Source organism: Nicotiana sylvestris, chromosome 11 (genome assembly GCF_000393655.2).
Source record: "Nicotiana sylvestris chromosome 11, ASM39365v2, whole genome shotgun sequence".
Lineage (NCBI taxonomy): Eukaryota > Viridiplantae > Streptophyta > Magnoliopsida > Solanales > Solanaceae > Nicotiana > Nicotiana sylvestris.
The window spans coordinates 143,090,193-143,103,362 of record NC_091067.1 but is presented as its reverse complement, the minus strand read 5'-3'; the positions used below and the strand labels follow the sequence as shown (position 1 = coordinate 143,103,362).

The 13,170-nt window shown below is 35.3% G+C and overlaps 1 long non-coding RNA gene across 2 annotated transcripts; it reads left to right on the top strand.

Moving 5' to 3' along the window:
• The first annotated feature begins 7,757 nt into the window (after positions 1-7,757).
• Positions 7,758-12,783, top strand: LOC104233063 (uncharacterized). 2 transcript variants are annotated; one of them, XR_712514.2, is made up of 4 exons: positions 7,758-8,043; positions 9,501-9,597; positions 9,684-9,966; positions 12,596-12,783. It is a non-coding gene; the product is annotated as an uncharacterized lncRNA (long non-coding RNA). The 2 variants fall into 2 exon arrangements; XR_011403448.1 differs by lacking the exon at positions 12,596-12,783 and adding an exon at positions 10,053-10,155.
• Positions 12,784-13,170: the final 387 nt, after the last annotated feature.

The window sequence follows — 13,170 nt, the reverse complement described above, 5'->3', positions numbered from 1 at the left end:
CATGCATTGGGGTTGATTCATTTAGCACTTATTGATGTAATTAAGTAACTTGTGACTAGCTTCGAGCGGATTAGTGGTGGAATCAAGGGGTAAAGCTATAATTGAGGCTTGAGTGGTGTTCAAAGCCTCGAGGTAAGTGTTTGATCTAACCTTAGCATGAGAGATTAGGAGTTGAGTCTTATTTGCTACGTGCTAATTGTCGAGTACGACGTATATGAATTGTGACGAGTATCTATACGTTGGTGTCTAGTATGACTGTGAGTCCTTATATTGCGGATATTCTGATTTTGTTGTATCTTCCATGCCTTAACGATGATTTTCTATATATTGTAACAAGCATGTGAAAGAAATTTTGATCCCCGCACTTCGAGGAGTGTTGACTCGAGTTATAATACAAATTGTGAAAGTATACGAGATGATTGAACCCCTATGGAGCGTTTGCTCAGGTGGTAAAGTGAGATGAGAAGTGAAAATGAAAGAAAGAGAAAAAAATTATTAAATTTCTCCCTTGCCGGGATGTTTGTTGTTTTGTTGATTATCTCCCTTGCCGGGAAGCTGAGAATATTGATATTGTTCTCTTGTCGGTATTTAACTGCTTAATTGTGTTCCCTTGCCGGGATTTAACTGCTTAATTGTATTCCCTTGCCGGGATTTCTACCATTATTTGTCTACTCCCTTTCCCCTTTGTTTGTGATTTTTATTTGGGTGAGGAAGAGTATAAAGCACGAAGGGTGATGTCGTGCATTGTTTGCTATTGTGAGAAAAGAGTGTAAAGCACGAAGGGTGATGTCATGCCGCACGATGTACCATTCCGTGCTGATTTTATTGATTATATGGTGAGTAAAGAGAGTAAAAGCATGAAGGGTGATGCCATGCATATTTTTATTATATGATTGTTTTGGTGAGGATGAGAGTAAAAACACGAAGGGTGATGCCGTGCATTTGTTGATTCCTGATTCCTTGTTGATATCCGAGTTATGTTGTTTCTTTCATTACTTATTGTTATTTGATTTACTTCGAGGTTATAGATTCCCTTACCCTATTTGCCTTGTGATTGTTGTTTGGGTGAGGAAGAGCGTAAAGCACGAAGGGTGATGCCGTGTTTTGTTTTGGTGTGAATGAGAGTAAAAGCACGAAGGGTGATGCCGTGCAAATTGTTGACTTTTGATTCTTGTTGATATCCTGGCTTTGCTGCTTCTTTCTGTTATTAAGGATTTCTATTTGAAATTGTTACCTCCCCACGACATGTTTTCCCCTCCTACATTGACTGGTTATTTCTGTATCTCTTTTCCGCTGTATATATATATGTATATGAACCGCCTAGGTCTATTTGGAGTCTGGTCCTAGCCTTATCACTACTTTGCCGAGGTTAGGCTGGACACTTGCCAGCACATGGGGTCGGTTGTGCTGATACTCCACTTTGTGCTCTTTTGCACAGATCTAGGTCTTGGACAGCAGCAGTAGTGCAGGGGTCAGCCTTCAGTCCAGTGAGACACCGAGGTAGATGAGAGGAGACGTCGGGCCTGCGGACGCCTGCAAGGCTACCTTGGTGTCTCGATGGACTGAAGGCTGGCTCCCGAGCTACTGCTACTGATCTATTGCCGCTCCGGTATCTGTACAGAGTGCAGAGTGTAGTATCAGCACAATCGACCCCATGTGCTGGTAAGTGTCCGGCCTAACCCCGGCGAGGTAGTGACGAGGCTAGGACCAGACTCCAGATAAACCTGTGCAGTTATATAATATACAGCGGAAATATAAACAGGTAACAACAGTTTTAAAGGGATGGGGAAACATGCTCCGGGTAAATATATCAAATATATCAGAAACTCAATAAAGTATGAAAGAACACTCGATGTCTGCAATCAATACGATAACAATACTGTTGCGGCGCGCAACCTGATCCCTTATTATCTAACATTGTTGCGCGCGTGCAACCCGATCCACATATATAACAGTTGCAGCGTGCAACACGATCCAATATAATATTTGTTGCGGCGTGCAACCCGATCTACATATATAACTGTTGCAGCGTGCAACTCGATCCAATATAATATCTGTTGCGACATGCAACCCGATCCATATATATAACTATTGCGGCATTTAAGCCGATCCACATATATAGTCAATAATAATCATAATTAACCGTCCCGGCAAGGGATCAACAATAGACTACATTATCCCGACAAGGGAACTCAACAATACAAGTATATACGTCCCGGCAAGGGAGAAGCAGCCATAACCAAACTTGTTCCAACACCTAACTATCTTAACTATAACTCAACTAGTTTCAACATCTAACTACCTCAGCTATAACTAAACTTGTTACAACACCTAACTATCTCAACTATAACCAAACTTGTTACAACACCTAACACGAAGAATTGCAAACTAAACGTCCGTAATATCAATTAAGAACACAATGCAAGGGAACCTCAACTCAACAATAGCCCGGCAAGGGGTAACATAATGATCTCTTTTCTTTCTCACTTTTACTTCACAATTCACTTCACAACTTGAGCCAATGCTCTAGAGTTTCGATTATCACTTATACTTTCACAATTTGTTATACAATTGGAGCCAACGCTCCTCAATGTTCGTAGGTCACAATTCTTTCCACAACTTTGCACTACAAATATGAATCTTCACTAAGGCATGAATAATACAACGAGATCATGAAAATCACAAGATAAGACTCACGGTCATGCTTGACACCAACGCATAGATACTCGTCACCATGTTTATACATCGTACTCGACAAGAAACAAATAGCAAATAAGACACAACTCCTAATCCCTCAAGCTAAGGTTAGACCAAACACTTACCTCGATGCTTTGAACACAACTCAAGCTTCAATTATAGCTTTACCCCTTGACTCCACCGCCAATTCGCTCGTATCTAGTCACAAATTACTTAATTACATCAATAAACGCTAAATGAATGAACCCTAATGCATGAAAATAAGTTTTTCCAAAGTTTTACCCAAAAGTCAAAAATCGCCCCCAGGCCCACATGGTCAAAACCCGAGGTTCGAACCAAAACACAATTACCCATTCCCCCACAAACCCAAATATATGATTTGTTTTGAAATCGGACCTCAAATCGAGTTCCAAATTCCCAATTTTTGAAAAGCCTAGGTTCTACCCAAAACACCCAATTCCCCCATAAAATCATTGATTTGAAGTTTAAATCAAGTAAAACGATTTTAATGATTGAAGAAATCTAGTTAAAAATGACTTACAATTGATTTGGAGAAGAAATGTTGTTTGAAAAGTTGCCTCTTATGTTTTTGGGGTTTTGAAAAATGAAAAATGGCTGAAAATCCCATCTATTTATACTATTCTCAGGTGCCCTGTGTGGGCCGCAAAAAATGAACTGCGGCCGCACAGTCCTTTCTGAGGGTACTACAATCCAGAGCCCTGTGCGGACCGCACAAAACCGACCGTGGCCTCATAGCCCAGTGAAAAGCTGTGCGGACCGCACAAAATTGACTACGACCGCACAGTCTCCACCACGCACCGCGCGAACCTCACGCGGACCGCACTGGCCCTTCCGCGGTCGCACATGATTTCTCGCAGACCGCAATAGTGGGTTCAGAGACCTGCAAATTTCTTTGAACCTGCAACAACTGTGTTTTTAGACCTAAGGCATCCCGGAACCTACCCGAAACTCACCCGAGCCCTCGGGGCTCAAAACCAAATGTCATACTAACTCAATAACATCATATGGACTTACTCGTGTAATCAAATCATCAAAATAACCTCATGAACATCAAATTAAATCTCGAGATCAATGAAATTTTCTCAAAACTTCTTTAAACATAAATTTTGCAATTTAAGTCCGAATCACGTCACATGACACCCGTTTTTCACAAAATTCTACAGAAATGTCTTAAATCATATATAATACCTGTACCGGCGTCGGAACCAAAATACGGACCCGATACTATCATGTTCTAATCAAATTCCATTTCAAATTTCTTTAAACAATTCCAGAAAATAGTTTCCTTTAAAAATTCATGTCTCGGGCTTGGGACCTCGGAATTCGATTCCAGGCATACACCCAAGTCCCATATTTTACTACGGACCCTCCGGGATCGTCAAATCACGGGTCTGGGTCCATTTACCCTTTACGTTCACCGATGTCAAATTAGCTCATTCTATAATCAAAACTTACCATTTCATAGATTATCATATTTAAGTTTTCCGGCTATGCGCCCGGACTGCGCACACAAATCGAGGTGACTCTAAATGAGGTTTTCAAGGCCTCAGAACACGGAGTTTCGTTTTAAAACAAGTGATGACCAAAGGTCATCACATTTGGAGTTGAGTACTCGTGGCAAGAACGTGGTTTCGGGTTGATTTTGAGCCGATTCGAGGTACGTGGCTTGCCTAATCTTGTGTGGGGGAAACTCTCCTTAGGATTTGGTATTGTTGATAATTGAAACACCTTGTACGTGAGGTGACGAGTGCGTAATTGTGCTAATAAAATCCTTTTTTCATTAAGTAACTTTAATTGTGTTTTCCCTTCCTGTTTATTCTACTTGCAATTTAAGCCTGCTGTTAGCTTAGAGAATCATGTCTAATTGACTTAATTGCTTTATTTCCTCAAACTGCCTTATTTGGACTATGTGAAGCATGCTAGGTTAGAAAATACATGTTTACCTTGGTGTGAAATTTAATTTAATTGAGTATTCTTCATGTTTTTGCTGCGTGTTTACTTTGGGACTACGAGACGGTATCCTGGGAGATCCCCCGCACACACACACACACACACACACACACACACACACACACACACACACACACACACACACATATATATATATATATATATATATATATGATTTGGACTGTAGTGCGGGATACCAAGAAATTTCCGACACATACTAAGGATACTAAGAGATCCTCAATATACCAAGAGATCCCCAGTGCATATATTGAGGATACTAAGAGATCCTCGGGATACCAAGAGATCCCTAGCACATAATATTGAGGATACTAAGAGATCCTCGGGATACCAAGAGATCCCCAACACATATATTGAGGATACTAAGAGATCCTTGGGATACTGAGAGATCCCCAACACATATATTGAGGATACTAAGAGATCCTCGGGATACTGGGAGATCCTCGGTTGTTATCTTTGTATTGAGCTGTATTCCTTTTGTGATTATTTTGTCTCTGCTATAGTCGTTGCTATTCTTATTATCCTGTATTACATCATATTGTTAGCATTTAATTATATTGTCATATTCTATACTGTTTTACCTCATTTTTCAGCTATAATCAGTAGGGCCTTGACCTTCCTCGTCACTACCCGATCGAGGTTAGACTTGGCACTTACTGAGTACCGCTGTGGTGTACTCATGCCCTTTCTGCACGTGTTTTTCATGTGCAGATCCAGGTACTTCCACTCAGTCTTATCATCCTTGAGACGAGGCATTTTTGTAGAGATTTTGAGGTATATCTGTTGCTCTGCAGACCGAGGAGTCCCTTTCTATTTTCTGTGCTAGTATAGCCTTTCTGTACTTTTCTTTTGATAGACATTCGTGGGGTTAGAGCTTTTTATGTAACTCTTAGCTTGTGATTCATGGGGTTCTGAATTTAGAGAGTGTTAGGTTGAGATTCTTGTACTGTTATAGTCTAGGCGGCAACTTAAATACTGTTTCATTTTGTTATCTTGGTTTTTAATTATTTTCTTTTTGCAATTGTTCCTTTTCCGCATTTGTTAGGATTACCTAGTCGTAGAGACTAGGTGTTGTCACGATAGTTCACGGAGGGTGAACTGGGATCGTGACAAGTTGGTATCATAGCTCTAGGTTCATAGGAGTCATGAATCACAAGGCGGTTTACTAGAGTCTCGCGGATCGGTACGAAGACGTTTGTACTTATCTACGAGAGGCTATGTAACTGTTAGGAAAATTCCACTTCATTTGATTTCCTTGTCGTGCGAGATTTTTGATATCACAATTCTAAACTTCTATCTTCTATTCTCTCACCGATGGTGAGGACACGCGCTACCGGAGGTGACCAGACACCCGCGCCCCCTGCGAGAGCCGTTAGAGGTCGGGGCCGGGGTAGAGGCTGAGGACGCGCACGTGGTGCAGCTAGAGCACCTGCGTGAGGTGCCACCAGCAGTTCCAACCGGAGTCCAGGCGCTTGATACACCTGCTGGTACTACTACTCCAGCACTTCAGGGGACCTTAACACAGTTCCTGAGCATGTTTGGTACATTGGTTCATGCAGGATTGATTCAGGTTGTACCAACCACTTCATAGATCGGGGAAGGGACCCAGACTTCCGCCGCCCCCACTCCAGAGCAGCGAGTTCGCATTGGTCAGGTTCCAGGTATCATGGTGACACAGCCTGTGGTCCCAGTTCAGTGGGTGGTGAGTATCTCTCGCCGAGTAGAGGACAAACGAGGCCAGGAGAGAGAGTATAGGGACGAGATGAGTCCCTTTCTATTTTCTGTACTAGTATAGCCCTTTTGTATTTTCCTTTTGATAGACATGCTTGGAGTTAGAGCTTTTTATGTAATTCTTAGCTTGTGATTCATAGGGTTCTAGATTTTGGGAGTGTTAGGTTGAGATTCTTGTACTATTATATGTCAGGCGGCAACTTAAACAATGTTTCATTTTGTTATCTCGGTTTTTAATTATTTTCTTTCCACAATTGTTCTTTTTCCGCATTTGTTAGGCTTACCTAGTCATAGAGACTAAGTGTCGTCACGATAGTTCACGGAAGACGAACTCGGGTCGTGACAAGAAATAAAAGATAAATAATGTACAAAGAAAAATATATTTTAAAATTAAAAAGTAAAAAAAAAATAAAAAAATTAAATAATGGAAACAAAAAGTTATAAAGAAAATAAGTTAAAATAAAAACTAAAAGGAAATAAATTAAAAAATAACCTTGTAATTATACAGCGTAATTACTATCAATTCTCACATCCCCTTGAAAATTGGAGAGTGTAATTATACCTCTTTAATTACACCCAATTCCATGCTGACCGAATAATTTTGGCCAGACAAACATGCAAACTGTATAATTACACCCAATTACGCCCAAATTCAATTTTAAATATAAATATATAATTTTGGCAAAAGTTATTAGGTTCACCTGAACCCATAACCTTTGCACTAGTTCTGCCCATGAATCTGGCAATCCTTCCAATTTTCCAAAAATACATACATATACTGCCTTTGTCCAAAATTATTTATCGCGTTTCATTTCACGAGAATTAATTTAACTTATCTTTATAGTTAAATTATATTATTTCACTCCAGTATTTTAAAATTAATATTTAAAAATTAAATAAAAAATATTATAAATTATAATGCTTCTCATATTAATATAATAAAAAATTAACATATTTTATAATTTGCAGCCAACTATTTGATAGCCATGTTCCTGAATATACATATAATATGATTTATTCGTCAAAATTCATATAATTTAAATCTCGAAAAATAAAAAGTATATATATATATATATATATTAAAGCAAGAAAGTTTGCCTTCTCATCTAGCCAAGTGGCAAGTTATTAAAAAGCCAAGTGACAACCTATTAACAAGATATTTGACAACTTATTTCAATTAAAATAAATGTTATAATATACAGAATTTTCGGCCAAAAAACACTCAATCATCCCAATTTTATAGCCTCTTTTCTAGAAAATTCCACTTACCATTAATTGTATATGTTTTCAACTAAAGAAATTAAAAAATACTGAAAATTAAAGATACACTACATCTTAAACAAAAGAATCATGTTTCATGTTTACTAAAGTTTTATCTCTATCTCTTCCTAAAAAAAAAAAATTCAATTCTCATCTTAACTCAATTGTCATCATCACTTGGTCATAGAAGATGAGAAGAAGATTAGCAACAAGAAACATTGTATGTTTACAAAATCAAAAACGCGCAAAGACCTCCTCAGATAGGAATGGTTATTATCTAAAATGGAGAGATTTCTGCTTGGAAAAGATTCATAATTTCCTAGCAGTAATTACATTTTATCATCTCCAACCAAAATCCAATTCGAGGTATGTTTGTGCAGATGACTTTCCTTCTTAATTTTAGATATAAACCCTAAATTAGTTGCTTGGAATTCAAATTTCTATTTGCCCTTACATTTTATGGGCTGAATCACATATTTCCCGGCTCTTTTTATGAAAATTTCTTTTTCATAAAGTTAATGCACCTAAACACACGTATTTTGTTTCTTATCTATAACAAGTAAAATGATATGCAAATATATATTATATACTTTACACACATATATATAGCAACTGATTTGTTTTTACTAAATTATTGCTTAGGGTTTGTCTTCAATACATTATATATATATATATATATATATATATATATATATATATATATATATATATATATATTATAGTTGCACCGAGCATATAATTTTTGTACAAACAATTCTTTGATCAAACTTTCACTAAGGCAAAATATGAAGGCAAAAGTTGACTATACCAGTGATATATCGAGTAACAAGATGAGTTGGAATTTGACGGTACGAGTAGTGAGATTGTGGCACATTCCAAACCACGATAAACCAAACAATTTGTTCTCCCTTGAATTAATTATTCAAGACGAAAAGGTGCATTCCTTCTTAGATGCATTTATTTTTTCCCATATTTCGACTACAATCTCCATCTTCTGATTTGTACTATAGAATTCATCAGGTTGTGCGTGTATTTAATCAACTGCAATTTCAGTTTTTATGATCTAGATTGAAATATATTACTTATTCTAAAATGAAAAAGTGCATTCTTTTTTATTTGTTTATCTGTCAACAAAGGAAAGAAGTGTTCGTCAAGCCTTAAACTAAATACTTTTTTCTAATGTAGAAAAGAACTTTTATATACTTGAAATCATTTGTATTTTTTTTTTAAATAACTTTTTTCATGGGCAAGAACATTTTTGGATATATTTACTATAAAATATCTAAGATTAGTGTCATATGAATAGTAATTAACATAAAATCTGCATTATGTGTTATTTGGGAAAGGCAGGAATTCAAATATTATATTTTACTCATTGGTGCTTGATTGTTTAATATAATCTGTGACAAGACTGTACAATTGAGATTTCCCTGATTCAATATTATTTATGAATTGTTTGTTTGTTTCTGGGGCGATCGAATTCATGTGACTGTTGGTCGATCTCTTATACGTATGTTCAAACCAAAGATAGAGGAATTGAGTTTGTACTTTATGAAGAACTTTGTGGTTGAACCAAATAATATGAAACTTAAATACACGCAGCATAAATTGAAGTTGACATTTACTCATAAGACGATTGTAGAGGGATAAAATGATCAGCTCTTTTGGTATGAGTATCTTCGACTTAAGACCTTATGAGTATTTAGTAAATCAACTTGATGTTGATGAAAGTGAACTCTTCGGTAATTATTCCTTTCACAGTTCTTTTAGTTGAATGTCTTATCAACTTTGTAGTGACTTTTTTTTTTTTAAAAATATTATAGATGTCATAAGAGAGGTTGTAAGTTATGGTGAAATAAAATCACATAACCAAGGTGATAAGACCAGTACTTTTATGAATGTGGAGCTTGAAGATCATGAGTAAGATTGCGTCTATGACTTTACTTTGTTATATATTTTAACAAGATTACTTATCATGTGATTAAGTTATTATATAATTTATGTAGGAGGAATACTATTTCGGCATTTTTAGGAGAATTCGCAGACCAAATCTTGCTACATTTGGAGGATCACCCTATCAACCAGTTATAGTGGTTATGCAGATGATAAAAGCACATTAATTTTAAGATATTTCAATTGTCTTGCTGACATGAGAGATTTATTTTATGTTAATTTTTTGGTTCTGAAACTAATGTTATATATAGGCAGGTATTCTGTGCGTAATACTTGGCATGCTTCAAAGCTCTGGATTAATACGAATCTTCCTCAAGCTGTTGATTTTAAGTCCAGGTTAGTTATTTGAAAAATTAAGTTTATGCAGATACTAAAAAATTATTGTTTATAGTTAAAACAAATACAACCTTGCGTAAATGCAGATTGGCAAGTGTGAATGAAGCTAACTTTTTCAGGATCAGTCAAATACCTTCTCATCGTAGTTATTCTGTTTCTGATGTGTTGGCTACTGAAATTGTAGAAGTTAAAACTATTAGAGAATTGGTCGACTGCATGGAGGTGATTAGTCTATTAAACTACTTTAGTATTTAACTTATGTTATGTTTTATATGTATAATAATGGTGGATCTAAAAATACTATTTTTTACTCAAATATACACATATATATTTTTTAGAATCCCTGTTACATAAGTTTATGAACAATGCACAATCTGAACTTCAGAGTGTAATCCTAAATGCTTCTGTTGATGTGACATTCCCTTATGCACGTCTGTTTCATTATTTTTATATGTAAAATGATACCAAATCTCATAATATTATATCAACAAATTAATAAGTTATATAAATGAAACAAATTGTATTTGGATGCTTACTGCTCCTTGTCTATTTGGTTTAGAAGATCATCATTTAATGGAATATAATGATAACATACCTCAATCTAAGATTCAAAAATTAATAAGCGACATTAATGGAACTAATTGAATATCTATGCTTATCGCTGCATATCTATTTGGTTTTGGACATCATCTTTTAATGGAATATAATGAAATTTTCACAGCTTATGCTCCTTGGCATTTAGATTGATATTCCAACAATTAAATTTGAATTGTTGCGACTGTAGTGAATCTGCAACTTGAAAAATAAAGGTTATATTTGGGGTGCAAGAGATGCTCGAAGAAGGTTGATAAAATTGGAAGTAAATTTCACTACAAGAAATGTGATCGCCTTGATAGTTCTGCCATTCATAGGTTTGATAAGCTTCTCTATTTACTTAAAAAATTAAATAAAACTTAAGTTTAAATTTCTTATTCTAAACGTATCTTTCAGGTACAAGCTTCAAGTGCAAGTAATGAATCGCACTGGCTTTATATCTTTGTTGCTTTGGGATCGTGAAACAATAAAACTCATAGGGAAATCTGCTAATGAGTTAAATCAAAGTCCAGATGTTTTTTCATTTTAATTGATAATATATTTTTCAATCAAGTTAAATATGGTATATATGCAAAATTATAGTAAAAATCAACTCGCACCTCCAATACACCCTTATAGTTATAGGAACTGACCATTTGTTATATCACACAAAATGAAGAGCTCTATTATTTTTTTGATACCATTCCCTTTGCTGTTTTTTGGCATCAACAATATTTGTAGACAAATGATATTGTTATTATTAAATTAACGTGAATAATGAAACAAAATAAGAAGTATATCATAAAATGACGTAATGCAGTCTACCAGAATGAAAAGTAGGCTAATGATTTAAGGGATGGTTTAGTAAATGTACTTTTTATTTTATTTCTTTTTGTGTTTTATAACTTCTAACACTAATCTGGTCTTAGACTTCGGGAGCTGTTGATGAGTGTTCTTATCTAGTGAAGTTATATGACATTCTTGACAAAAAAGTCATATTTAAAGTGACTGTTAAGAGTTCCAACATTAAAGTGCATGCGAAAGTTTATAATGTTGTTAAGATCAACGAGAATGATAACCTTATACAGAGTATTTAATATAGAGTATAACTTATTTTCGTTTATAGTATGTCTAGAGCTGAAACATTGTTTTCCTTTCCATTTTTCAAATATAGAAGGATCTTTCAGGTTTTTTACTGCTCTATTTGTGGTGGTGACGAGAAGCTCCCCAACTACATGTATATTAGTATTTTCAGAGTTAATTCTTTGTGATGGAATGTTTGACTTTTGCAGTTAGTAAATTTTTTTACTATATGTCTGACTGCAGTCCAGTTGCATGTCTCCTTTTACCTAAATCGTGGACATTCTGTACAATTTTCCATGTTCTTTGTTGTTGAAGAGGGAAAATCCTATGTTTATAGATCCGAACATTAAACTTATGGTAATGTTGGTTTTATCCTGCAATGACAGCCAGCACGAAGTTGAAAACAGTTTTGGACTTGCTGAATCTAGTTTTTTCCTGAGATAAAGCCTTAACTTTAACAGAAATTTGTTATTATATAGTGGTGTCAATGCACCATAAAGTGTGAAACGTGAGAGCCGTTGAGATGAAATACCTGAAGATATTTCTGGTTTGTCAAAGCAAATCAATGACAGAGAAAAAATAGGTGAAGGTTTTCCTGACCCTCTCTCCTTTTAGCCCATCGAGAGTTATAGAAGAAAGTTTATTGTTAATTTAAGGTAGATCTCATTATCTACACTAAATTTTTTTTCTTATTATATACCTTTTGGATATACTCTTAGTCCTGATGCTTACTCAAAGAGGTAGGAAGTGTGATATCATGCATGAATATAGTTGGAGGAGTCTTCCTTTAGAAGATTTAAGGTTGATTAACTCGAGCTTAGTAGTGATGGGATGTAAGGTTCTATGTATAACTGGCATTTCCATTTTACGAGGGTGACTTTAGTATCTCATACATTCTGTTTCTCATCTACAATATGATTTAAATAATTTATTTGTCTTTTCTGATTATTTGTTAACTATTTTCTTTTTGTAGGTTTTCATGGATGATAATGAGATGTTTTCTCCTGTAAGAAATCCTGCCAAGAGAAGTAGAGAAGAAAATAGATCATATATAGTAGAAGTTTATTATAATCTTGCATAATTACCAAGTAATAAAGTCAAAAGAGTGATTAAATAGGAGAAAAATCTATGAAATAAGGTTATTTACACAATCGCATTAGTAAGTAGTTTGGTACGAAGGAGAAGTAGTTTAAGTTGTATTTTAATTTGGTTTCTGCCATTTAGAATCATGATTTATAATCTAAAGTTAGTTGACTCTTTATGTTATCGACTTGATTGATATTAGAAAAGCTACTAGAAAGTTTTGAAATATCGCATTTGAACGTTTATGTTGTTATATCATTCACAGAATGATGAGAAGAAACCTTTTTATGTTATATGTGAGTTAAGTGAATGAATCAAGAGTTGAATAAGTGTAACTTTGTGTAGTTAAGGTTTTCGTATCTACTTGTGTTTGTGAAACTTTAAACTTCTTATATCTGTTTTATGTATGAGATATTGATGTCAACTCTGTAAAATGAAAAAAGGGAATCAATACTCTAGCCTTTA